This window comes from Panthera pardus, unplaced genomic scaffold (genome assembly GCF_024362965.1).
Source record: "Panthera pardus isolate Hobbes unplaced genomic scaffold, ASM2436296v1 HiC_scaffold_17, whole genome shotgun sequence".
Lineage (NCBI taxonomy): Eukaryota > Metazoa > Chordata > Mammalia > Carnivora > Felidae > Panthera > Panthera pardus.
Window position 1 is genome coordinate 117,174,887 of NW_026526732.1, and position 23,125 is coordinate 117,198,011.

At 42.6% G+C, this 23,125-nt stretch overlaps 1 protein-coding gene across 1 annotated transcript in view; it reads right to left on the reverse strand.

Annotated features, from left to right (window-relative positions):
• RNF144B (ring finger protein 144B) overlaps positions 1 to 23,125 on the reverse strand; it is a 178,263-nt gene that overhangs the window by 151,548 nt on the left and 3,590 nt on the right. The window lies entirely within an intron of this gene.

The window sequence follows — 23,125 nt, forward strand, 5'->3', positions numbered from 1 at the left end:
TACTGACTTAGAAAAAAAATGAGGAAAGGACAAAATAAGTAGAGACAAGAGGTGGGAGAAGAGAAAAAAGGAGGAGAAGGGATGTGAACTCCTCCTCCATTCATTCGACAAAGAACTCTTTAGTCAGACGCCATGCTAGGGCACGGCAACTACAGATTGTGGTTGTGGTCGTTAGGAAACAAGTCAGGTGCTAAGACCAGGGGCAGACCGTGCTACACGTGGAACAGTGAAAGAAAGCCTGTCTGAAGGAATATGAGGGGTGTCTGGGTGGCTCAGTTGGTTGAGCATCCAACTTTGGCTCAGGTCACCATCTCACAGTTTGTTGAGTTCAAGCCCCACATCAGGACCTCTGGGGTCAGTGCCGAGCCTGCTTCAGATCCTCTGTCCCTCTCTCTGCCCCTTTCCCACTTGCACTCCCTCTCAAAAAATAAACAAACATTAAAAAAAAAAAAGAAGAAGAAAGAAAAGAAAAGAAAACGCTTAAGCTAAGCTCCCAAAGAATCAAAGCTAACCCTGTGAAAAATAGTGGGGAAATAGGTTTCTGGTGCAGGAAAACCTTGGTGACCCCTGGCTGACGGGTGGGGCTGAAATTCAGAAGAAAGAGGCACAGTGAATGGAGGGGGCAGATGAGAAAAAGAAGCAAGCACCAATCCCCTCAGGCACCTGAAAGCCCACGATAAGGAATTTGTATTTTAATGTCAATACAGAGAAAGCCATTAAAGGATTTGAAGCAGGGAAGAGAAGGCTTCCAGTCACATTTTATCTTCAGCCCACTCACAACCCTGAGATAAGACCTGAGCTGAGATCAAGAGTCAGGTGCTTAACTGACTGAGCCACCCAGAGGCCCCCGGTTTACATTTGAAATTGGCTGTTCTCACTGCCCCGTGGACTGGATGGGAGACAAGAGGCCCGTTGCTGTTGTATTGGGAGGACTAATGCCACTTTCACCCCTGCATTTGCCCCCTACCAAAATTCCCGGCAGCCTTAGACACTACCCACCAGGCAACACTGCCCCCCAAAAGTGTAATAATCCTATTCACAGCTCCCAGACATCCCCGCAATCGTCAGCCCAAACCCATGAACCCATCCAAATCAATGGCCCCAGTTTCTAGGGGTCCAGACACATGGGCCTCTCCTACCTCCTGCCCTGTAGCAACCATGTGCTCTCCTCCAGCAGGATGAAGCCCAACTCCCCCGTAATCACTATCCTCCTTTTCTTTTTTTTTTTTAATTTTATTTTGAGAGAGAGAGAGAGAGACAGAGAGAGAGAGAGAGAGAGAGAGAGAGAGAGAGAGAGAGAATCCCAAGCAGGCTCTATGCTGTCAGCACAGAGCCTGATGTGGGGCTGGATCCCACAAACTTGAGATCAGGACCTGAGCTGAAATCCTGAGTCAGACATTTAACCGATGGAGCCACCCAGGCACTCCCATAATCACTACCTTCTTTATTCCTCTACTTACCTCCTAGTCCAAACTCATGCCACATTCCATATGCCTGGCACTAGGTGTGCCACAGTGTTTTCTCTGCAAATGATCTTATTTCATGGATTATAAAATACTGGGGTTGAAAAGGACTTTAGAAATACTCAATTTCAGCCTGCAGGTTTTTAGGACAAGGAAACAAGCCTGCTATAATTAAAAGACTTTTCCAAGGTCTCAAAGGTTAGGATTTCTGATTTTTTTTTTAATGTTTATTTATTTTTGAGGCAGAATATGAGCGAGGGTGGGGGGGTGGAGGGGGAGACAGAGAAAGAGGGGTACAGAGGATCCCAAGCAGGCTTCAGGCTCTGCGCTGAAACTCACGAACCGTGAGATCATGACCTGAGCCAAAGTCAGACACTCAACCGACAGAGACAGCCAGATGCCCCTAGGATTTCTGACTTCTTACTTAGAGTTCCTTACAGGATTTCAAAGCATTTTTTTACAAAAGGAACACTTGGCAAGTGCTTCATGTTTCACGGAACGCTTCTGTACACCCACCTTATAGAATCATTAGTAATAGAAATAAACGGTCATCCAAGTGTGAATACTGTATATCCAAGTAATAGATACAAATGGCAATCCAGGGGTGCCTGGCTGGCTTAGTCAGAAAAGCATGTGACCCTTGATGTCGGGGTCCTGTGTTCTAGCCCCATATTGGGCATAGAGATTACTAAAAGAAAAATAAATAAACTTTAAAACGTAAAAAGAGGGGCACCTGGGTGGCTCAGTCGGTTAAGCATCCGACTTCGGTTCAGGTCATGATCTCACAGTCCGTGGGTCCGAGCCCCACATAGGGCTCTGTGCTGACAGCCTGGAGCCTGCTTCAGATTCTGTGTCTCCCTCTCTCTCTGCCCTCTCCCGCTCACACTCTCTCTCAAAAATAAACATTAAAAAAATTTTAAAGAAAAAGAAAATAAATGGTAATCCAAGTTCAAGTACATATGAAAATAATACACACAAACTGGAGGCAGAGAAAGATGAAGGGCTGAGAGAGAAACTCAGCCAAGCTCAGACACAGGACTTCTGGCTCCAGGCACAGCAGAAGCTACAAAAAATGTCCCCATTGTTTGATACAATTAGTCCCGGGGCAAAGTTAGAGGTTTCCTATTTCTGCTCGTTTTTATTGGTTCATTATACTTTTGTGTGCATTAGTTTTACAGGTCTTCTGAAGATCAGACTTGCTTACTGTTTAAGGAGGGACTTTGTCCAATACTGGGAGTTTATCTGCAATGAGGGTGAGGGCTTCCAAGAAGAGATAATGTTTAAAGAACAAAGAAAAGGAAGAAAAGAGATGCGAACTTTGCCAACTTACGATTTAGGCTAGGGTTGGATGTGAACGCAGACCCCATGCCCTTACGGCAAATACCATCGCCAAAAGATGCTCTCTAAAATTAGCCTTATGTTAAGTGAAGCTTACCACAATTCCAACATAGTAAAAGAACGTGGATGGCTTCATAAAGTTCGTTACTAAAGGATCTGGATGATATACAAGTTGGATTATGTGTACTAGGTTTTTTCAGTATTTGAGGTTTAGAATTTCAAATCCGATGTCAAAAAAAAAAAAAAAATGAGTGACAAAAAAAATACGCCCTTGATGGCTCTGCAGGACGTGGAAGAGATCACTGGTTCAGGGTAAATGTATTTTGGAATGCCTTGCATCCTGATGCTACAATTAGTTCTATTCTTGTTCTGAAAGTGGAAAGGGGGTCAGGGGCCCCACATAACTGACACTTCGCGGCAGCAGCTGATTCGAGCTGGGCACCCGACGCTCACCCAGGAGCAACGGCTCACTCTTGACCTCAGAACCCAACAGAGACACGTTTTTTTTTACAGATCACGCATGCAACAATTACTGCTTCCTTGCTCTTCGAATTTGCTTTCATTTTGAGGAGCCCAAACATTTTTCTCCCAAGTATCAAACCTCTTATTATCAACCTCCCCTGAGGGTACGGAGGTACAGTTACTTAAGTGCGTTGCAGAACCTCTCCGGTGTGAATGAAAAATAAACCTGCACTTACCTCAGACGCTAAATGCCGTAAGAATGTAGCTCATTCCCTTGTGAAGAGTTATCATGTTAAGATAACAATGCTAAGAGAAATCACAGAGGTCTATTAACTGGAAGTCCAGAGTAATGTAATTGTTAGGATTTTCCTTTTCTCCACATTTTGTAGAGAAGTAGCTGACATACCTCACTGAATAAGTTGAAGGTAGACAGCATCATGGTTTGATTTACATGTATTATGAAATGATTACCACAGTAGATTCAGTCACATCCATCGTCTCCTAATATTATCCATTGGACTTGGAGAACATGGCTGATCACAAGTCAAGCAAACAACAGTACTTGCTTTCAGAAGGCTAAGAAAGCACGTCTAAAACAGCAAGTGTTCCACCAAAAATAATGATGCAAAATGCACATATCTCTCATGCCATCAAATCTGAACATATTTCAGGACATGTTCTGTGCATTGCATTCCATCCAGTTTACTCTCCTCTCCAGTTAAGCCACCCAAGTTGTGACATGTGGATTCTGGCTTAGCTGAGTTGAGTGCTGTGAGCCCGGTGGCAGAGAAGAGTCAGTAAAATACCTCACCCTTGCATACTTTTCATACTTATGGAGAGACCCCAAGATTGTGGCTCATAAACATACAGAAAACTTACAGTGCATCGCCTTGGACTTGGGGGCTGATGCATTCCTTAGAGTCCACTGAAATCTGAAGGCACTGAATCGCCTTGCTGACACTGAACCTCACTGTATCTAATGGTTAAGGTCAGGTAAGAGGACTGACCAAAGATGATACCATGCTACTAAAATCAGTCTTCCCCAGCTTTTAAAAGCACTGAATGGTGCTTTTGTACATGAGACTTAAAGCTCAGTATGCGTTCTTGTGACTGAGTAATGTTTGTATATGTGTTCTTTTTATTTCTTTGAGTAAATGCACGGAGCTAAGATATTTAATGCGCTGAGCTACATATTTAAGATTCAGATAAAAGCAAAAAATGAAAGTGGTTTAGGAATACAAAACAGGTAACACTAGTCAAAACGTCACACCTCTGCTTTCTTCAAAATTGAGTTTTGCGTAAAGAGCATTTTATTTGCCATTGAATTGAAAAAAGTGCCAGGAGCTCTGTGCGATTCCGTTGGCTTACATTTTTAGGCAATTTCCGATTCTTAGAAGTATATTTTACAACTAAAAGAATGACAGTCATTGTGAGTAACTTTCTTCGTTATTATATGTCCCTGAGATCAAAGAATATCATGTGACAATACTAAGTATACTTAGTATACTCACTTGTGTTACAAGTATACTCACTTGCAACACACACAAAAATAATAAATAAAAATGAACAAACCAGAACATTGCATATATGAAAGAAAACCACAAACTGGCTTTCATAGATCCCTTCGACCCTTTACCAATCCAGAAGTACAGCAATGAAATCAACATATCTTGGGCACCTCCCAGAGGCCAGTGGCTATGGCTTTATGGTTCTGTGACCCACCTACTTTTGGCTCTGGGAAAACAAAAGTCAAAAGTGAGAGCAAGAAACCAGTGACGGTTTCCATCATTAAGGAGCCAGCCTGGCAACTGATCCTGAAGGCTTTGTCATGTGAGCCTTCCATCCAAACTGACTGCAGAGCAACCTGAAGATTTGAGAGCTGAACCTTTAGATGGACCCACTGTTGCACTCCCATCGAAATGAGAGGGTAATGCTCACCTACCAATAATTTCCCAAAGTCCTAGAACTAAGGGAAAGCAAGGCAAATTGGATAAAGTTGACAGATCTCATGACGTCTCTATAAGAAATTGGAGAGACTGAGAAAACAAATCAGGCCAGATAGACATATAGTTGCATTATACCCTGGGAAACTTTTTCTTGAGTGTCAAAGAAGAAAAAGGTTCTTAAATACAAGGAAAGTAATTTAAATATCAGAAAAACCTGGAAAATGCATGTTTGAAAAAACATGGGTGGCACTTACAAAAGAAGGAAGTAGGGCTCTGAAAACACAATATAGCATATTCCAAAATGGTTCAAGATTTGGATGATCTAAGCATCATTTACTCCTTGAATTGTTGTTATTTTGAGATATACTTAGATCTCATTCTTATGTTTTAAAATTTTGTTTAAGATTCCTAGCCCAAGGGACACCCGGGTGGCTCAGTCGGTTTAGCATCTGACTCTTGATTTCGGCTCAGGTCATGCTCTCACGGTTTGTGAGTTCCAGTCCCGCATCAGGCTCTGTGCTGACTGTGCAGAGCCTACTTAGGATTCTCTCTCTCCCTCTCTCCGCCCCTTCCCCACTTGTGCCTTTGCTCTCTCAAAATAAATAAACTTTAAGAAAATTTTTTTTAAAAATCCCTAACCCAAAATAGTTAGCCAGCATGTTACTGATTTCCTGGAATCACAGATCAACAGAGCTAGAAAGATGTTCAAGATGATATAGTTCAACATCTATTTATAGATGAGTGTCCTGAGACCCAAGATAAAGGTCATGCAGTGACAATATGAAAACTAGGACCCAGATTTCCTGATTCTTGGTTTAATTTACTGAATCTTCATTGTGACTTAAAGTGACAATTATTCAAAAAACTTTGAGATTGGTTGCAGCTGTCATTCCCTGCATAGATTGCTACCCAAGTGATTCAAACAACCAAACTGGTAAATCAAGATAATGCTACAGAAACAACCATCCATGGGGGCGCCTGGGTGGCGCAGTCGGTTAAGCGTCCGACTTCAGCCAGGTCACGATCTCGCGGTCCGTGAGTTCGAGCCCCGCGTCAGGCTCTGGGCTGATGGCTCGGAGCCTGGAGCCTGTTTCCAATTCTGTGTCTGCCTCTCTCTCTGCCCCTCCCCCGTTCATGCTCTATCTCTCTCTGTCCCAAAAATAAATAAAAAACGTTGAAAAAAAAAATGCTTGTGTGCTAAGAGACAGGCCGGGATACAATCATTTAAAAAAAAAAAAAAAAAAGAAACAACCATCCATGAAAGAAAGAAAGAAAGAAAGGGAGGGAAAGAAAGAAAGAAAGAAAGGGAGGGAAAGAAAGAAAGAAAGAAAGAAAGAAAGAAAGAAACCCTTGATAAGCAAAAAAATCATTTCACTGTTTTTGCCCTAAAGTGTCACATGTGTTGCCTAAATTCTTCATTCCCCTTTAATGCTATATCCTAAACTAGAAGCATTGTCTTCCTTAAAAGAAGACACCCCTTAGGAGGTTTTTACCCAGGGTTTCCAAATAAGCCCCCAACCTCAGTGGCTTAAAACAAAAAGGGTTTTTACATTAGGTCACAGGAATAAAAGGTACAGCACAGAGAACACAGTCAGCAAGGGTCTTGTAATCCTGTTCTATGGTGACAGAGGGTAGCTACACCGTGGTGAGCAGCGCATAATGTGTTGACTTGCGGAATCACTATGTTGCATTCTTCAAACTAATGTAACCTTGTGTGTCAATTATACTCAGATAAAAGTAATTTTTTTAAAAGGTTTTCCCACTCATGCGAAATGACCACTCCCGTTCAGCAGTGGGGTGCTGCACATCATTATCACTCAGGGACACAGACCAATCGGACTGCTACCACAGACCCATTTCCACAGGGTTTTATACCACGGATTAAATGCTCCCAGAAGCGATATGCAATTCTGCTGGCAAATCATTGGTGACACTGGTCACATGAACGCACCCAACCATGAGGGGGGGCCGGGGGAGGGCTCAGGAAATGCAATATTGAAGGCAGAAAGCCAGAAATATTTGGAGAAGAGCATGACTACCACACTCCATTTTTTTTTTATGTTTGTTTATTTTTGAGAGAGAGGGAGCACCTGGGGGGGTAGGGGCAGAGAGACAGGGGGACAGAGGATCTGAAGCGGCCTCTGCACTGACAAGAGAGAACCTGATGCGGGGCTCAAACTCACAAACCATGAGATCATGACCTGAGCCAGAGTCAGACACTTAACCGACTGAGCCACCCGGGTGCCCCCACATTCTGTATTTCTGAAAAGTGAAAAACTGGAGACTGATCTTCTCTGAATATACGAATTTATTAAGTACCTAAATTTTTTAATCAAAAGCAGAAAGAAGCTACAAAGAATGTCACTAAGCATCACAAACCTTCAGCAATGGCCTTTGTTCAACACGCGCCCCCCATAACCAATGACCCTGGAAAGCCACATCAGTTTGCTGACTTGTAAAATAAGCAGATGGGAAAAGGTGATTTCAGAGGTCTCGTCCAGCCTTATGCAACCCACAATGCTGATTAAGTTAATGAGAATGTACAGGAAGACTGTTCACTGGTTGCATTAGCAATACTAAAATCAAGATCTATTCTCCTGAAGATCCAACATTCAAACACAGAAGCCTGTTTCAAAAAACCATACAAAAATGGTGATCACTTGGTTGCTTTTACCTTTTTTTTTTTTTTTTTTTTGGCTTTGTTTTGTTGTCTTTTTCAAATAGTCACAGAAGTAGAAAATCTCACTTTGGGGCGCCTGGGTGGCTCAGTCGGTTGAGCGGCCGACTTCGGCTCAGGTCACGATCTCACAGTCCGTGAGTTCGAGCCCCGCGTCGGGCTCTGTGCTGACCGCTCAGAGCCTGGAGCCTGTTTCAGATTCTGTGTCTCCCTCTCTCTCTGACCCTCCCCCGTTCATGCTCTGTCTCTGTCTCAAAAATAAATAAACGTTAAAAAAAATTAAAAAAAATTAATAATAATAAAAAAAAAAAAGAAAATCTCACTTTGCTCAAGGAATTATGGCATGTACCTTGCGTAGCATTTGCCCCAAGGATCCTACACCAACATTTAGGAATAGTTTCAGTAACCAAAGCAAAAGTTTTCTGTTCATTCGAGAGCTGACTATACTATGCTTAAATGCTCTTTCTTCTTGTTACTTCTCCCTGCTTATATTTGTGCCTTTTCCTACAGGGTTGAGAAAATTCTAAATTCTACAAGGCAACAATGTAGCATTATACTTCAGCTGGCAACATTTTACCTGAACCAAGGTCACTCTGTTCAACGAGTTGAGGAGATAGACATTCATATTTACTCCCTGTCATTAAGAATATTAACAGAAAAAAAAATTCGTTTTACATAATACAGAAAGAGGAGTATAAACTCCTCTTTGTGAAAGGAAAATGTAAAATCAGAAATATAACTCCCTTTAGAAAGTGAATCTGTTTTAATAAAAGGCAGATTATAAAGCAAGCCATTGAAACCATAATACTTCATTTGAATCCCACATTATTAAATATCTTGATCTCTGACGTTAAGAAAGCTGGGTTTGGGGGGGTGCCTGGGTGACTCGGTCAGTGAAGCGTCCGACTTCGGCTCAGATCATGATCTTGGGGTTGGTGGGTTCAAGCCCTGCATCAGGCTCTGTGCTGACAGCTCAGAGCCTGGAGCCCGCTTTGGATTCTGTGTCTCCCTCCCTTTCTGTCTGTCTCCCTCTCTCAAAAACAAACATTAAAAAAAAATTTTTAAGAAAGCTGGATTCGCAGCCTAATGAATGAAAACAGAGCCCTGGTAAGCTACTGATCAACTAAGGAGGATGGTCTCAACGAACATTATAATCAGCTATGCTCTTTTCTCTTCCACAAATGATAGATTCTTCCATGTGCTTTTTTCCAACTATCCAATGTAAGCAAAAGATATCCTTGCTTCCCCTTTGTCTCCAGGAGCCTGCTTTATCTACCAGCAAAAATAAACTTTTATATTCCCATAAACCTCAAGATTTGTGAAATCATGTTTCACAGTCACTAAAGATGACCCCAGGGGGACATGATGGCAAGTCATAAATCGTACATGCTGGTAATCACTTGGGACATATACGAATGTAAGATAAATATAGAGGGTCTAAAGAAATTCTCTTCCTGCTGGAGCAAAGTCTTGGTCCCACAGACACCATACAGACTTCAGTGTGCCTCCCGGCATTGGACCCTGCAGCTCGCTCTGTCTCCCCCTCCTGAAGCTGTTTGCAACCAACTTGAATTATTATCATTAAAGCGCTTCTCACGATTTCTGAACCCAAAGCACAGTGCGCAGCATTGTTCATTCATCTACGTCGCGGAAAAACAGAGATTTGTTTTGAAAATAAAAGTCTACTAAAGCCCCAAGTCATTAAATCAGAAATTGCAAGTTGTTGGGTCTACGGCCAAACCACCCTGAACGCGCCCGATCTCGTCTGATCTCGGAAGCTAAGCAGGGTCGGGCCTGGTTAGCACTTGGATGGGAGAACTGCAAGTTGTTGGTGGTGAAATAGGAACTCAGAAAGAACTGGAGAAATCAAATCAGTGAGGCTCACATTTTCTAACTACCTACATTAACCGAGACAATCTTAAATTAGAAGCATTTGTCTCCCTTCCAAGAAAACTCTCTCATCGCCACAATTAAGGGGTTAGACCAGAGAAAGGATTTCTTAACCAGAAAAGTACATCGGATTACCCCAGGAAACGCTCCAAACACACAAACCCATCCACAACTCAGACCTACGAAATCAGAAGGCAGCACGTAGGTTCTGAAAATGTTCCACAAAAGGATTCAGATATACGCCTTTGGTCTGTAAATTCTAACCTCCACAGTCCCTTGCAGCTAGCTCTAAACTCTATGTGAATAAGCAGAGCCAATGAGGAGAGAGCTCCACAGAGTTGAATCAATAAGGCTCTGCAAGCAATCATGATTTATTGATTACCTGGTGGCATCGCTGGGAAAGAGAAACTCCACCTGGTCTCCATGTTGAGCTGCCCTTACAGCAAAGGTTCTGATGCTAGATTTGCATTTCACTGATAGTCTGAGTAGACAAGGGGAATACACTCTGGCCCAAGTGCAAATTCTTGCTTCTTCATTAGTAGCTGGGCAACTACCCCTGCACTGATTAGTAAACTTAAACCTCAGGGCACCTGGTCAGCTGAGCTGGAGGAGAGTGTGACTCTTGCTCTGGGGTTGTGAGTTCGAGCTCCCTGTCGGGTGTGGGGATTACTTTAATAAATAAAACTTTAGAAAAATAATAAAAATTTATGGGGCACCTCAGTTGGTTAAGCGTCCGACTTCGGCTCAGGTCATGATCTCACAGCTCGTGAGTTTGAGCCCTGTGTCGGGCTCTGTGCTGACAGTTGGGTGCCTAGAGCCTGCTTCGGATGCTGTCTGTCTCTGTCCCTCTCTCAAAAATATAAAAGCATTAAAAAATTGTTTTAAAAAAAATAATAAAAATTTAAAAAATAAACCTTTTTGAGCCTCAGTTTTGTGGTATATAAAATAGGAACAAGAATATCTCTCACTTGCTCGAGCTCTGCATCGGGCTCTGTGCTGATGGCTCGGAGCCTGGAGCCTGCTTCGGATTCTGTGTCTCCTCCTCTCTCTGCCCCTCCCCTGCTCATACTCGGTCTCTCTCGAAAAATAAACAAACATTTAAAAAAAAATTTTTTTTAAGAATATCTCTCACTTGTGCACAGGGCCTCACACACAGCTTGACATAGAACAGGTTCTGGCTGAATGTAATTTTTTTTAAGTATTTTTAATGTTTATTTTTGAGAGACACACACACACAGAGCATGAACAGGGGAGGGTCAGAGAGAGGGAGACACAGAATCCGAAACAGGCTCCGGGCTCTGAGCTGTCAGCACAGAGCCCGACACGGGGCTCGAACTCACGGACCGTGAGATCATGACCTGAGCCGAAATCGGACGCTTAACCGACAGAGCCACCCAGGCACCCTGATTTTTTTTTTTAAATAAGTGGGTTTTAAAAAATTTGTTTTAATGTTTATTTATTTTTGAGAGAGTCAGAGACAGAATGTGATGCGAGTGGGTTAGGGGCAGAGGGAGAGGAAGACACAGAATCCGAAGCAGGTTCCAGGCTCCGAATTGTCAGCACAAAGCCCGACGCGGGCCTCCATCTCAAGAACCACAAGATTGTGACCTGAGCCGAAGACGGACGCTTAACCGACTGAGCCACATTCAGCGTGGCTGAATGTAATTTCTAAAGGTAACACACCCCCTACTTGTGGCTCATTTTGCTAAAACTAAGCCTTTTCTCCATTGTAAAGCCAACGGAAACATTCTGACTTGAAGAGAAAAAACTGTAAAGTCTTAATTATTACCAAGGACGGAAAGGTGTATTACAGGGAGATGAAATACTACACTCAATAATCCACAAGCCTCAGTTTACTGATTACTATTTCCCAAACCCCACACCTCACTTGAGTCACTTCTCTTTTGGGTCAAACCCTCCAGTTTTCTAAATAGAAGGCCTCGGGCAAGACACTTTTCTCAGGGGCTTTCACTGCACCAAGTAGGAGGGCTAATATTGTCCACATCTGCCTCAGAGCATCTGAGGGAGCCCAGTGAGATCCTGTGTATCAAAGTGATTTAAGGCACATTTAACATTACGAAAATATAAACGGGGGCTATTACATAGCAGGTCTTACCAGCTTTCGGCCAGGCTTTTCAGATACAACAGAGGCAACTTGTTTGACTTGTTTTCTCTCTTCTTCCATCCCCGTATTACAAGGAATTCAGTAAAAAACCAAACCAACCAACGTAATGTGAAGAAAGTATATTTATCCAAGGAATCGTTGATTTGTGACCATAATACCGTATACAAGTTCTAGCCTCAATAATGCATATCTGATGTGCTTTTCATGTACATATACTTTGCTTTAGTGTATCAGGTACTGGGGTTTTTTTATTTCCCACTACACCCTAATGCTGCTCTCAGAATAGTTTTGTAGAATCACAATTAAATATGCCTATTTAAGATTCTATATTTTAAATGTTTTCCAGTAACTTGAAAACAATAATAAAAGTAAATAGCAAAGGTACAATTTTCTAAAATGAGCAAATTTTAATATAGGGTGCTATCTCGGCATGCCAGAATAACTAAAGATAACAGAATATTGCAGCACAGAAATCCCTACTGTATTTTACGATTTGCCCATTTAGTCCTGGTTGATTTGGGGGTGCCTCCTTAGGATCTTAGATCCCCTGACCTATAGTGCCCTACATCTGTTCTTTAATTAAAAGAAATGATAAATTTTCACAACAATTTTGCAGAAGGCTTTATTTTATTTTATTTGAGAGAGAGAGAGCAGTAGCAGGGGAGAGGGGCGGGGGGGGAGAGGGGTGGGGGAAAGGGGGGGGAAGAGAGAGAGAGAGAGAATATGAATCTTAAGCAGACTCCACGCTCAGCACAGAGCCTGACACGGAGCTCGATCCCACAACCCTGGGATCATGACCTGAGCTGAAATCAAGAGTTGGATGCTCAACTGACTGAGCCACCCAGGCAGGTGCCCCACAAAATCCTTTAAAACTGAAGGTCACTGAAACCACGGCAGACAGTTATAAACCTGCCAACAGAGAGGGCTGTCCCAGAGTTAGCACTGATGACTGTAAGAGGCGTCTCTAGGACCGTAACATTCCTCTTGTGTCTGAGCTGCCTTTTACCACATCCTAGCAACAAAGACCACACCACTCACTTACTGTCTGATGCCGAAAGCCGAGCTCCCCAGTCTAGCAACAGAGCGGACCTCCACAATTTCCATCTTTCAGCCAATGGTTTTACAAATCCTGACTCTGGCATGCATTAAGTAACAAAACCATACATATTCATTTAGTTGACTGCTGGTAGTTTCTAGTTTTACTTACACATCAAAAAGTTTTACTTACAGATATTCTGAGTGATTTTGATAAATACATATTTACAGTCTCTGAACTACAACATAGTAAGACTAAACTCATGAATGAAAATGTTAAACTGAATTATCCCATAAGTTTGTCACTTTATATTCAGTAAGTGTCTGAGTTAAATAAGAGCGACTAAACCGTTCAAACCAAATTAAAACTATAATGATTAGATAATTTGCTTGTGGTTATTCAACAAGCCAGGAATAATACCTAGGAACAAAGCATAAAATCTAGAAGTAAATTTAACAATATGTATATAATACTCATTTTTTTAATTGCATAATTTCAGCAGGACATTAAAGAGAAGTCTCAAATGAATGATGAGGTATAAACAGATTCATAGGCGGAAGGACTCAATATTGTAAATACATAAATTCTCTCCAAATTAATCTATAGATTCAGTGTAATTCCAGTAAAAAGTAAAATGGAATTTGGGGGAGGCAGGTCACAAGATGCATGTCAGGACCAGTCTCTAGGGCACGCCAAGGTGACTTGAGAAGCCCACTCCACCCCCCAACTCTTTCCGTCTCCCATCCCAATTCCTTTTCCGCTAACACTTCTATGTTCTGGATAAAGTATAACTAATTATTTTTAAGCAAGTAGCTGGGTAGAAAGCAAGAAAGGGAAATCTTCCAGAAACGAAAAAGAAATTCAAACCCCGCAAACGTGATTGAGAAATGAAGACCCAGGAGGAGAGAGAGAACAGACATTCACCTTGGAGTATGGGGCCTCCCTACCCTGCGGAGCTGGAGGTGAGCCCCTCCCATCGAGTCAGGAGGGTGGAGGACTACAAAACTCCATCCTCCCCGTGGGGAGGCAGTACAAAAGCAGGGCACTGGCCCCGGGCTACAGATGGGAGAAGGATCGGCAGTGAGAAATCAGAGATGTTAACCTGCTCAAGGCACAAGGAAGGAGTTCAAGTGCCCCGTCACGACACAGGCCTGGAAACCAGATCCCAGACTGAGGAAGCAGGCAGACCTCAACAGAAGAAATGGAAAGCTGGCTCAGAGGAACACCTCCATCACCCAGGGCACGTGGAACTCATGTGACGCACTCACCGGCAAAGCTGAGAAGGCACACGGCGAGCACGCCACCGCGAGACAGGGAACTGACGGAGGAATCAGGACAATTTACTCCACCAAAGGTACAGGCAGGAGGGCACCCTAGGAATGTGAAAGTTTTTAAAAGGTTTCACCAGATCAAGGCTGGCATAGCCAGCACGTGTAAGTCAAGACCAAGATATCATGAAGTAAAGGAATGAGACTTAAAAAAGAACCACGTAGAGATCTAGAATTTAAAATACGGTGAAGGGAAAGATCAAAGTACACCATTTGCAGATGTGGTAGTGTTTACAGTTTTTCTTTTCTTCTCCCCCTGGGGAAGGGTCTAGTTCTCCATGTCAGTCATGGGCTTGGCCACTGACTTGTTTCTGTCGACGGGCTAAGTGACGCTGCAAGTTGTGGGCAGAGGCTTTCGGGGACGCTACAAGCCCACCAGCCCTCATGCCCAGCACGAGAAACTCACACTGCGTGGTCTCACAACGGGGTGGGCTGAACCTGACCCTCTGTCTGGAGCAAAGATGGTGCCCCCGACTTGACACCACGTGCCATGCGGTTTGAAGGTTGTCTGTTCTACTGTGTTATTAAAGCAAAGCCAATCAATACGGCCAGCTGAAGAGAGAATCAGTGAAATTCAAGACAAATCCGAAGAAAGCCCGGGACACAATACAGAGAAATTTAATGGAAAATACAGGAAGTTGAGAGACACGAGAATAGACGAAGAATTTCCAGCCTGTGCTCATATTAACTCCCAGAGGATAGACTAGAGAAAATTGGGGGGGGGGGGGGGGGGAGTGTTAGTTTTCTGTAGCCATGAAACAACTCACCACAAACTTAGCAGCTGTTCGAGAGTCCTAGTCACATGACCCTTTCACAACATGGCAGCTTGCTTCTTCAAAGCCAGCAGGTGAACCTGTCTCCAGTCTTTCTTTTCTTTTAATTCCACAGTTAACACACAGTGTTATATTAGTTTCAGGTATACAATACCTACAGTTCTCTCCAGTCTTGATAATGTGGATAATGGGACATAATCATGGAAGCAACTAGATCATCCTCCAACCACACTCAAGGGCTCCAACCACACTCGAGGGGAAGGGATTTACAGGGGTGTACAAAGATCTTGGGAGACAGCTTAAAATTGTGCCTATCGCAGCAAAATAGCAATACTAGGACATGTAATATGCCCAAGTCATGCTACCGCTAGTTTTGCCCTTACCACTGAGCTAAAAGAGCTGCACATAGCATTTAGCAGAGCACTAGAACAATGCGGCACTGCCCTCAGAACCCTGAGGGCACAGCAGGGTTTCCTCCAGACCCACAGGACACTGACTCACATCGCTGTGCTAAGTCAGGTCAATCCACTATCCAACTTCTGGATCCAAAATTCCACTTCTACGGAATAAACTGCACTCGTTCTCGGTCAGTGTAAATACTTTACGGGTGACTCCTATGCATTTTTCAAGTCGTCTTTTCCACTTTTAGGAACACATTAATAGAAATGTTATTTAGATTGTTCCCTTGGCACTCCTTTACAATTAAAGACTTCGACTGAGGGGCACCTGGGTGGCTCAATCAGTGAAGTGTCTGACTTCGGGTCAGGTCATGATTCCGGGGTTCGTGAGTTCGAGCCCTGCATTGGGCTCTGTGATGACAGCTTAAGAGCCTGGAGCCTGCTTTGGATTCTGTGTCTCATGCTCTCTCTCTCTCTCTCTCTCTCTCTCTCAAAAATAAACATAAAAAAAAAAAAATTAAAGATTTCGATTGAATAACTTCACAAATTCAGGGAAGATAATATGGAGGCTAATAGTTTAAAATTCCCAAAAGCTAAAAAGAGAAATCCATTAGCATTTTTGTTTATTCTGGAGTTTATTGGTTTATGGGCATCATCTTTATTGTTTTACAGGAAAGCACACTTTTTTTTTTAATTGATCAATGGCAGAATGCAAATAGTGAACAATTAATCTTAGCCATTTATGGCTTCTGTGATTCTTTGGAAACAGAAAGGAGCAAATGTCTTACGGGCCTGTTTCACAAAGGCAATAACTCAGATCACTTCCCCAGCTGTGGAACAGATTGCAAACCTTATTCTTAAATTACCTGATATATATTTTAACCAACTAATTAAAATTCTCCTAGCATCCTTTTAAGAAATGAAAATAGTTATCATGACATTTCTGTTTAATGCCTGTAATAACCTGCATTTCCTCTCCATCCTCTTGTCAATTACGTATCCTTTAAAAACTGCAGACGGTTTTGTCTGTATGACCCTTACAGTGAATAAGCAGGACTCATGGGATATAATCAGAAGATGACTTTATCTGTTTTCTCCATTGCCTCTTTTAGTATGTGAGGCTTGTTCTTCCCTTGTCCTTGGGTGAAATTCAGGACAGTTGTCATGACTTTTCCGGGTCCTCATGAATAATGAACACACTTCAAGTCACTCTAAATCCAAAAAAAAAAAAAAAAAAAAAAAAATCGATCACCATTCTGTAATTAATACACCCAATCATCTGCAGCATGCCAAGTCTTCCAACTTCATGCAAAGTTAAACTTCTTCCTTCGGCTCTGGCCCCACTGAACACCTTCAATGAACATTTTCCCCTCGTACCAGAGAAGGTGGACAGGGAAAGATTCTTCTCTCTTGAGCCAGATCACTAATATATAGAGGTTATGCCACTTTCTGATACCAAAGTAGGGGTGGGATGGGCGGGGGAGGGGGGAAGAGAGGCAGAAGGAAAGGTCTCCCTTGAATAATAATCTAATGCTGGTGATGTGTGAGCTTAGTGGGTATTTAAAGCTTACTTCTTCCTCTTGAGCCAGCGTTGGGATGATGGTGAGAGGAACAAGGGGCTGTGAGGCAGAGAATCCCAACTCTACCTTCATCACTTGAGGGGGAGGGGGGGGGGGTTTCACCTACAACCTACAGATCCCCTGGTGAACATGGTTACTGAGGGCCATTTCCTCAGTTTACCTTGCTAGGGTCCAGGTGGCCCTCTTGCACATGGCCTGAAATGACTCCAGGCTAGGCTAGCTAACTCTCCAGAATAGTCTACCCTAGGTTCTTGGGGAACAACCCGACTGCTAGTGCTCTATCAAATTATAGCACAATGCAGCCACATCTCTTTCATCTATCAGTAGTGGAACTAGCCAGTCTCTTGCCTTTTAGATCTCTCATCTACTATGCCTCCCAATCATTAAACAGTCCACATGGGGGCACCGGGGTGGCTCAGTTGGTTAAGTGTCTCTTGACTTCAGCTCAGGTTATGTTCCCAGGGTTGTGGGTTCGAGGCCTAAAAGAGAGATTCTCAGGGCGCCTGGGTGGCTCAGTTGGTTGAGCATCCGACTTCGGCTCAGGTCATGATCTCACGGTCCGTGAGGTCGAGCCCCGCGTTGGGCTCTGTGCTGACAGCTTGGAGCCTGCTTTGGATTCTGTGTCTCCCTCTCTCTCTGGCCCTTCCCCTCTCAAGCTCTGTCTCTCTCTGTCTCTCAAAAATAAACAAACATTAAAAAAAGAGATTCTCTCTCTCTCAAAATACATAAACAAACATTAAAAAAAATAACAACCCGGGGCGCCTGGGTGGCTCGGTCGGTTAAGCGTCCGACTTCAGCTCAGGTCATGATCTCAAGGTCCGTGAGTTCGAGCCCCGCGTCGGGCTCTGTGCTGACCGCTCAGAGCCTGGAGCCTGTTTCAGATTCTGTGTCTCCCTCTCTCTCTGCCCCTCCCCTGTTCATGGTCTGTCTCTCTCTGTCTCAAAAATAAATAAACGTTAAAATTAAAAAAAAAAAAAAAAATAACAACCCTTTCTCTAGACTTGAGTTGCAGAGGCATTACCTCACACTCCTCTCTCAGGAGCGGGGACTCAAACTCACTACAAACTCTCTAAAGACTATCTTCTGATCATTATTTCCATAGCCTCTCCAGCCTGTTTTATCAGCTGCAAGTGGCCAGTGAGCTAACCACAAAGTCTGCCCTGTAGTCTTAGACCTGACTTTGGAATACGGCCTTAACGGTCTGGAGTCACAGCTTAAAACTGAAAACTCAAAAGGTTCCATCTTGACATCCTGTTACGGGGGACTTCTATTTCTATCATCTGGTTCATTTTTACTTTTTTCTGTAGAAAATACACGTAGTCTGTTAGCTTGCAAACTCCTGCATGCAGGGTTTGGACTCCCAAGAGTTAAATAATTGTAGACGCCAAGGTTTAGGCACCAACCGATGAAGGATAAAAAGACAATGGCAGAGGTGGGGTGGCTGGGTGAGGTGGGGCCTAGTTGGAGGATGCAGGGGAAGAGTCAAAGATACAGAGTTCCCAACTTGTACAGCCTACTGTATACTGCACTGAGCCCATGAGTTTTTGTCGTCCCAGCCCTCTTCCTCCTTTATGACAGCACCACGTAGCACAGCCATTCTGCAAGCTGGACATCACGTTAGGTTCCTCTCACTCTCCCACCTGCCACCTCCAATCAGTCACCAAGTCCTACTAATGCTATTTATAAGACCTCCCTCCTGTCTGGCCTCTCAGCCCATCCTCTCTGCCACTGTTTCCGTGTAGGTCCTCCCATGTTTTCATGTAGGTCATGTTTGTTTTAAGATGGAATGGAACGCACTCATATGATCATGGAAAAGAGTCAACAGAGAAGAGACTGAAAATATTTGAGAGAGAAGACCACTGGTGAAGCCAGATCTCTAAAGAAGAGATAGAACCTTGAACCCAGGGAGAAAAGCCTAAGTTGGACAGGAAAAGAAAAACTTTACCAACGGAGATACTTTCTCACAAAGCTAAATTTATTCCATGTTTTCACATTAGTATTTTCTCTCTTTTCGGAAATAAGTTAATAGTAGATGGTACCATATTTAATGTCCTTGCTTGAAAAAAAATTTTTTTTTTACTTGGCAAACGTTCAGTTCCTAATTTTTTCTTCACCTCTGAAATTGTGACATTCCTTCAAATCCAAATCTGCAGTCTTGAGTATCTGTCTAGCTACTGACTTCTCTCTCTTCTTTCCTAGCTTATCCCTTTCTTCTAAGGGAGAAACATCTTCTCACTGGCTGCTTCCACTTCCTATCTTCTTTTCTACACGTGTTAACTCTCTCCCTGCATCTCTACTCACAGGGTCTGTGGCTGAGGTCACGCTAGCCAACCGCCAAACCCAATGTTCAGGATGCTGATGAGAGTTCTTTTCATCTGGAATTTCTAAATTCCCTTTGATTCCCGGATTCCACTCTTCTGATCTTTGTTCTTGGCTCTGGCCACTCCCGCTTGGTCTCCTTTGTTGGCTTTTTCCTCTGTGCCCTCAGGGGCCTCTTCTTGTTCTGTGCCCTCCGGGGGCCATCTCATTCATGCCTTCTACCACAAACTATATTCTGGCAATTCCTATATAATTATTCCCTGTACCCTGTGCCACTCTCTGAGGTAAACATTACTTCTTCTAGGTGAAGAAATGAGGCTAAGAAAACTAATATGCAAAGCTTCCATTACTAATGTTAAGGAATGTATTCAACCCACAATCTCCAAAGGCCATGGCGCTGGGACTCTGTAACAACTGTTTTAAGGATAAAATAAGATAATGTCGAAAAGTGTTTGAAAACTGAGACAAACATTTCTATCTTATTTTTCTTTAAGTAATCTCTACATCCAATACTGGACTCAAACTCATGACCCCGAGCTCAAGAATCCCATGCTCCACTGACTAAGCCAGCCAGGCATCCCCAAAGTGTTCCATTTTAATCAAGTTCAGGCACTGTATAATAAAAAACATTTAGTGAAGAGCTAAATTTCTTTTATTTAATACCATCTGTCTCTTGCTCTCTCCCATCTCTCTGAGGAGCTAAAGTAAATCACAGTACATTTCAACTTCTCCTTTTGCTGTCCATGCAGTCAGCCAGGGCTCTACTCTGGATGTACAGGACCCACCTTAACTCCTGATTCTCAACCAAGAGAGAATACTTCTCCAAGGCAGAGCAAACTGAAAATACTAGGTGTCCGGAAGGACTGTATTTCTTATTTTTAATGTTTTATTTATTTTTGAGAGAGAGTGAGCAGAGGAGGGGCAGAGAGAGGGGGAGAGGATCCTAAGTGGACTGGGCTGACAGCAGCGAGCCCAATGTGGGGGGCCGAACTCACAAACCGTGAGATCATGACCTAAGGTGAAGTCAGATAACCAACTGAGCCACCCAGGCATCTGTGAAAAGACTATTTCAAAAGAAGACTCTTCTAAAAAAATCACCATAAATGGTATGAACTGGAATAAAGTTGCTGTACGGTAGAAATTTGGATAGGTCTTCTGTGTAATGGACCCAGTAAGAAGCAAAGGGCATCTCAGCTATGAAGCCAAGGTAAAAAACCACAAAGCAGGAAGGATCAGAGATTAGAAAAGACAACCAAAAATACTACAGCCAAATCAAAAGTTGCAACGGACACAGTAACATACTGGAAATAACCGATAATCTCAACAGAGTAGATGATAGGCTTGAGAAATTCTGCCAGTATTCAGAGAAAAAAACAAAAAGATCACATTTATTAAATAAACAATGATATGAGAGATGAATACATAAATGTATGCATAACTCCAAAAAGAAAAAGATCAATAAAGAAATCAGAAGAAAATAATTGAATACCGAGACGAAAAACAGATTTTAAGTCTTCAAATCAATACTAGTCAAAGAGTACCAGGAAAAAATAAAACAGACTATCATTATGATATAGTCTGGTAAAAAAAAAAAAAATCTTTTTTAGTATTAGAGAAATGAAAACAATGCTTTAAGCATCCAGACAGAAAAACAGATTACCTATAAAAGAACAGCAATCAGACCTCAGACTTCCACAACCCTCATTGCTAGAATTCAATCTAGAGAGGCTTGAGATAAGGACTATGACCCAAGTATTTTTTTAAGAAAATTTTTATGTTTATTTACTTTTAAGAGAGAGAGAGAGAGACAGAACACGAATGCGGGAGGGGCAGAGAGAGACAGAGACACAGAATCCGAAGCAGGCTCCAGGCTCTGAGCTGTCAGCACAGAGCCCAACATGGGTTGAACTCATGAGCCACGAGATCACGACCTGAACCGAAGTCAGACGCTTAACCAACCGAGTCACCGATGTGCTGCCCTCCCTCCCCCACCAAACGTTTTCTATGAAGAAAAACAGAAAGTAGTCTCATCTGTACCAGGCTTTCTGAAAGCAATTTCTTAAAAACATCCTCAGCTACACACAGCCTCCTAAAAAATTTACTGGGTCTATACTTAAATTTGTCACGATATGAATTTAAGAGTGGAGGAACAGTAATAATTTTAAGTGGGTATAAGCATTAATTAAACAGAATGAAGTCTAAATAAACTTGGTCAATGTGGGCATAAACCTTAAATAAAATGTTAAAAACAATTCTTCAAATAAAAAAATAATTTTAGCATTTATGAATAATTTGATTTTAATAACCCCAAATTATGTCAACAAAAAACTAGAACATAGAGGAGTTGGACAAAGAGAAATAGTATATGTGTCCTATTTCTCACCTTACAGAAAGAAAACTGTCAAATATCATTTCTTCCTGGCATTAAGAAAAATGAGATCATGCCTATATTAAAAAACAAGCAAAAGCCTTAAAGGCATCAATAGTTGGGTTTTTTTAAAGAGATAATCTATACCTTTTAAGTTACCAAAGAAAAATGAGCAAATAAAATATAGTCCAGACAGCCAAAGGAAATATGTTAAATAGCTCAGGCAATTCTTACATTGTTAATTAAAAAAAAAGTAAACACGGGGCGCCTGGGTGGCTCAGTCGGTTGAGCGTCCGACTTCAGCTCAGGTCACCATCTCACGGTTCGTGAGTTCGAGCCCCACGTCAGGCTCTGGGCTGATGGCTCAGAGCCTGGAGCCTGCTTCCGATTCTGTGTCTCCCTCTCTCTCTGCCCCTCCCCCCTTCATGCTCTGTCTCTCTCTGTCTCAAAAATAAATGAACATTAAAAAAAAATTTTTTTAATTAAAAAAAAATAAAAAATAAAAAAAGTAAACAGTGCATAGAAAACAAATCTTAATTAGGGGGCCCTGGGTGGCTCAGTCAGTTAAGCATCTGACTTCGGCTCAGGTCATGATCTCACAGCTCATGGGTTCGAGCCCCACGTCTGGCTCTGTGCTGACAGCTCAGAGCCTGGAGCCTGCTTTGGATTCTGTTTGTGTATCTCTCTGTCCCTCCCCTGCTCACACACTGTCTCTCTCTGTCTCTCAAAAAATGAAAAATTAAAAAAAAAAAAAAGAATTAGGAAATTCCAAATGAAATGCCAAAATGAGCATACTACCATCTATAGATTCAATCAACAGCTTGGACTCATTAGGGGAAGCAGTGTGGGTGTTGATAGTGATAGGTGTCCTGGATCAAGATACTTAACTTCTCTGAATCATAGATCTATATAAAGGGGATAAAAACAACTACCTCTGAAGGCTGTGGAATTTTCTTAATGTGGGTAAAGCAACTCAATAAATAATTGGCAGTGAGATACAGCCCTTGTAAGAATGCTTCCCCAGATTCCACAGGATTTCTTAAGATTGGTGCCTACGTATCAGGACAAATTCTTTTACAAGTCACAAAAGAAAAATGTCTCAACACTAGGAGCGTGGGAAGATAGATTTTTAAGACAGATGATCTTGAAAGACACAGACATCAAGAAGTGGGAATTCTGAAAGTCAAGCCTTAATTAAGTAGGGTTTTGAAGTCTAGAAACTCCAGTGGTTGATTCCATTATTTCAGACTGCAATCTCTGGGGAGGGGTCTGAAGGCTAACCATTCCTGAATGATACACTGACTCAGTAAGCCCCCACCACGTGCACCACCAGCCTACTCTTCTATCTATACACTCATCCTTTTTCGGATACTCCTTTCCTTTCCATCTGCCAGTGGAAGCAGTCCCCACCCAGCACAATGA